The sequence below is a fragment of the Onychostoma macrolepis genome, chromosome 15 (genome assembly GCF_012432095.1).
Source record: "Onychostoma macrolepis isolate SWU-2019 chromosome 15, ASM1243209v1, whole genome shotgun sequence".
Lineage (NCBI taxonomy): Eukaryota > Metazoa > Chordata > Actinopteri > Cypriniformes > Cyprinidae > Onychostoma > Onychostoma macrolepis.
Window position 1 is genome coordinate 24,557,856 of NC_081169.1, and position 5,419 is coordinate 24,563,274.

The 5,419-nt window shown below is 35.3% G+C and overlaps 1 long non-coding RNA gene across 2 annotated transcripts in view; it reads right to left on the reverse strand.

Moving 5' to 3' along the window:
• Positions 1-5,419, reverse strand: part of LOC131520431 (uncharacterized) — a 28,417-nt gene that overhangs the window by 8,945 nt on the left and 14,053 nt on the right. The window contains exon 1 of one of the 2 annotated variants that reach the window (XR_009266057.1): positions 107-368. The exons of the other annotated variant lie outside the window; for it this stretch is intronic. This is a non-coding gene — a long non-coding RNA (uncharacterized LOC131520431). Of the gene's footprint in view, positions 1-106; positions 369-5,419 lie in introns of those variants that run through there. 2 annotated transcript variants of the gene reach the window in all.

Genomic DNA, 5,419 nt, shown 5'->3' on the forward strand with positions numbered 1-5,419 from the left:
CTTAAGAAAGAAATGTTATTCAGTTTCCACTAATAAAAACAATGTAACACAAAAGCTGCTAAAGGGATAGTTCAAGCAAATAACAGTTCTGATATTATTTACTCACTTGTTTGACATGCCAACCCAATATTCATTTGGGAAAACAGAAAACAGGTCTTTGACAGAAATGTCCTGAGGGAGCACACAAAGATCCAATGAAAGTGGACTGCCACTTAGTTGTCATAACTTGCGAACTATGTTCTGAAACAACCACTTTTATCACACTGAAATGTAAGACATCTACTAAGAGCATATTTGTCGTTACTCTCAAGCTTCATTCGCGGGTACCGTTGATTAAAAAATGGCGCGCTAGGCCGCCTAGCGCATGATGCAAAACGCAATTGGTTCTTGTGTCACGTGATCGATCGCGACGTGGTGCGTTTTATATAGGCTAGTTACTTTTTATGGAATACATCATGATTACATATTATTTACGCAATAGCAATAATTTATTCATAATTTATTGACTCACTCCAATTCCTCTTTTACATCTTTTAAATTTTCCTTTCTAAAATAGCCTATATTATTCAGAAAGTATTCCAGTTTTGTGGATATTCACACAGAGATCAATCATTAGTCAGGTGGCTACAGCATTTGACCACTGTAATTACAAAAATCATTTCAGGTTTAAGAAGTGTTTCAACATTTCATCAACTACTGATGAAAACATAAATGTTTATTTGAATTATCACTCAGTCAGTTATTTAACCATGTAGCCTTTGGAAGGCGTATGTCAAACACATTAAAATGCACAGATTCACAAATTCACCAACTTTTTTGTCATCTGTTCCTCTTTCACCTAATTTATATGAATTACCCCTGAGCTTTTAAAGTAAATATTTTAATAATGACGTATCACATTTGCACGTTAATGGCTCTCTGGCGTTGATTATGGTCATATGACATGCAGGTAAACAAATAAAATATTAATTTTTTCCAATAAGAGTTTCACGAGTTTGTGTGCCCATATAATCTTAGCATTAGTGGTAAACGGATTTGGCTTGATGTCTGCAATGGAGGGCTCAGAGAGATTATTCTACTCGAGCTCTGATAGCCACCCTATGGACAGAAGGATAAATTAAATAAATATGCATAAAGGAGGAGATGGGAAGGTGGAGGGATGCCGAAAGAACTAACAACGGAAGTGGTAAGAGCAGGGGCGCAACTGCACATTTGTCGAAGGGTATGCAAGATCAATGCCGGCGCCCCCCTGTATTCTAGTAGCCTCTAACACTAACTTGCACAGAAAACTTTCTGGAAGTCAATGACCAAAAGCCCATTACTAGCTTGTGCATGGAAGGATACAGACTCATCAGGAGTGAAAAAAAGTGATAAAGGTTTGAACCCCCTTCCCTATTTTTTAATACCATAGGGAAAAAAGTAAAAAGTAAAAACAAGAAAAAAAATGAAAAGAAAAGTGTGTCACATAACATCCCCTTTAACTCCTGATGGTAGACCCCAGACAGTAAAACACATTTTTTTTATTCTTTTATTTATTTATTTTTTCAAACACATGTAATATTGCTCACTTGTTACATAATATAATATTATTTATTTTTGCCTAAAAGTTATTCATATTCTTGCACATTTTTCTATAGTAAAATTTATTTTAAAGAACTTTTTTTTTTTTACTTAATTTTTACTTAAATAGATAATTCATGGAAAAATTGCCATGCTAAGTGGAAGATTTCTGCCAAGATTTCACCTGTTAGAAAAACAAATACTATTAAAATGAATGTTATGATTCCCACTATGGCCACTAAATGGCAGCAGAGGATCATTTATTGTCTCCCTTACCATTTCCACTCTGTAATATAGTTCTTTTCACATGTTTTGCTAATGGATTTATATTTAGACATTATAAAATCACTATTATAACATTTACAAATCTCTTTTTTGTCAAAGTTCAGCATTGTTTTGTATTTAAGTATGAAGTAGCAAGAGTTTTCAACTCATTGAATCTACTTGAATTACACAGATGGCCTATTTTAAATTTACATCGGCAATTTTCAGTGAAAAGTGGCTAGTTTGTATCGTTGTTTACAATCTTCTCAGTTTCTCGCAAATTAATTAATTCTCTTTCATAGGGGTGGCCAGGAAGGGGGCAGCAACCAGTCTGGGGTGGCACAGATATCTTCAGTAGCCCCTCACTGCAGAACAAAGATCCAGGGGGCGGAGTTGGATCCACATCCAGGGGGTGGAGATTGGTAGGTTTAGGGGTGGGGATGGGTGGGTTTATGGATCAGGGGGTGGAGACGGGTAGGTTTAGGTCTATGTAAGGTGGGAGGAGTTGGATCTAGATTCAACTCCACCCCCTGGATCTTGTGTTCTGCAGTGAGGACCATCTCGAAATCTTCATTATTTCAACATAGAAATGGATTTGACTATAAAGTACTGGACTGTTTTAGTGCCTAAAACACAACTGAATACAATTAATTTGTACTTAATTGTAACTGCTATACTTGTGAATTACATTAGGTAATACTGAGTGAATGACACTTTTTGTATTACCTAGGCTCCAGGTATTTTAATAAAAGGGCTCACTATAGCTTTATTGCTCAGTAAGCTTGGTTCTGGGTCTTAACACCCCCAAAATCTTGTTCTCCATCATTGCATAGACCCACTCATGGATGAGACATGCAGATAACTATAGTCAACCTTCACTGAATTTTATATAGGCCTAATCAATGAACTCTGAAAAAGTTATCAGTCGTTCTATTCTAACATTCTATTAGTTGTCAAAATTAATTCATTGCAGCACTTTTGTCATACCTAAATCGAGCTCTGTAGAAAGGAAAATAATGTAAGAACCTAAAATGAGTTATTTTATGCATTTTATGGTTTCATTTTCGTACTTTACAAGTTAATGAAAAATTTGTGCATATTTTCTAATACATTTAACTGCACTGTGCTCACATTTGGCCTAATAGTGCATTAAATAAAATAAAATAAAATAAATGTACATAGCCTATCATCTTGCGCCCTATTGTGATTTCGAATTGCAGAATATTTCAGTAGGCTGCATGCATTTGAGAGACGTTCTTAAATGTAATGCACATACATGCATGCACAGCTTTGCAGCTTTAATCGCCATTTTAGTAATTTCGTGACTTAACGTCTGTTTGGGAAGGTGCACATGCAGTCAGCGGAGGCTCGCGAAGCGGAGCTAGGTGAAAGTATAAATCCTGCTTCACTAAAGGGCGGGTCTGAGGTAAGACACCAGTGCAGTCTGTGTTAAAACGCTACTGTCAATCAAACTATCCTGGGAGCGGCCTTTGTCCGTGTGACGTCACACAGACAGGCATTTGATATCGGCTAGATTTGAGAAAGGGGTAAAGATTTTAGTAGTTAAAAAATAAAAAATATAAAAATAATTTAATCATTATAGGGTGGTTGTATACATACATTGCCAACACACATTTCAGTTCAAACAACTTGTAAAAGTGCATGTAGCATTGTATGACCCCTTTAAATTAACATTTTTATGATTTAATTAATTATTAGCGCTATATGTCTCTCTATCTCTCTGTCTATACAGTGCCCTCCACTAATATTGGCACAGTTTGTTTTTGGATGAGTGAGGATCATTTTTCTTGAAACCCTCCCAAACAACATGTGGTGATGTAGGGGCTGTTTGATATATTTGTTTTTAGGTTTCTGACCCCAAGACTCAACTAATCTCTACAATTCTCCAGCCGTGATCCTTGGAGAGTCTTTGGCCACTCAAACTCTCCTCCTCACCATGCATTAGGACGATATGTGACCCTGGACCACAAAACCAGTCTTAAGTCACTGGGGTATATTTGTAGCAATAGCCAAAAACAACACTGTATGGGTCAAAATTATAGATTTTTCTTTTATGCCAAAAATCATTAGTATATTAAGTAAAGATCATATTCCATTAAGATATTTTGTAAATTTACTACTGTAAATATATCAAAACGTCAATTCTATGCGCTGTGATTGGTCTGCTAGAACCCCTCCCTCCGTATGCACTTGAGTTTTGTGTGTGTTAATGAGCACAGTAATATAGTTTGTTACACCTTCTTATTTAAAATAAAACAAAGCAAAGAACAAGTGTCTTATCATTTAAATACTACATAGCATTATACATCACTAGTTGTCCAGTTCTTTGGCTTTTGCCATGGTACTGCGGGTTCACAAGCAACATGCCCGTGGACACTGCAGACTAGCGGTCTGCATGTGTTCTTCACGCCAACGCGGACGACGTCGCAGAAGTATAAATGAAAACCGATGCACAGCTTCGATTTTTGGAGAGGTGCATGTCAGGTATGACGTAGGTTACGGCATAGGTTCGACACAGAAGTATAAATTGGTCTTTAGGAATCCCATAATGCCATTGGAAAAATAGAGAATCTCAAGACTTATGACAAAGCAGGCCTTTAATTTGGCTGGTTTAAAGGAAGTGCCACATTTCATGACAGTTTCCATGGTAGTTTAAAGTATTGCACATGGAGATTTGATAAAGATCTTCAGCCTCCACTGCAATGACTGATAAGATGATCTCAAATAACAATTTGCACACCTTCGCTTTCATTTTCTTCATGGAATTGTTTTTATCTGGTGGGTTGAGTTGCTCATTAATTAATGCCATCAATTTTGCAAAATATGATTATATCATCAGTGTGGGTACAGAGAGATGCATGTGTGAATTAATGTTTGTTCAGAGAGATGAGGAGTTGATAAAAGAGGTAAATCTTCAATGTTTTTTGGGGTTTTTTTTGTTCAGAGTTTCGCTTGTGGCCAGAGTGACAGTTCTCTTCATTTCACCTTTTCTTTCGTGTTAAACTGGCTGTTTTCCATAACATGATATTTTGTGACATGGGAACAAGTGTGGGCAGTTGCATAAAAAACTGGCACCAAAACAAAAAAAAAAAAAAAATTACTAAGGTAGGTTATTAGCAAATTGTAGAAAGAAATAATGTTTCCACTATTCTGTTCTAAATAAAAGTTTCGGAGAAGCTTATTAATCTGTTCAAAAACACCAAAGCATATAAGTAGTTGCTTACCTCTCTCGCATTATGAATTAAGAATTTAAGAATTAGATGGACATGTAAACTTGAATATTACTCTGAAAAAAATGGTATAGGATTTACTTTGCTACAATTTTCACTAAGAAATTGCTCATAAATTTCATATTTAGTAAAAAAAAAAAAAAAAAATCAAGTTACATTGAATTAAATGTGAAATCTTTAGTATTTTCTTGTAAAACATACCCCAGCAATCTTTTTTTTAATTACAATGGAATTATTTATTTTTTTACTTTGAAAAATATATTTTTTTTGCAATGTAGCTGAATATTAGTTCAGTACATCATAAATGTCTTTATGTATCATACTCATTTTATCACAGTATCACT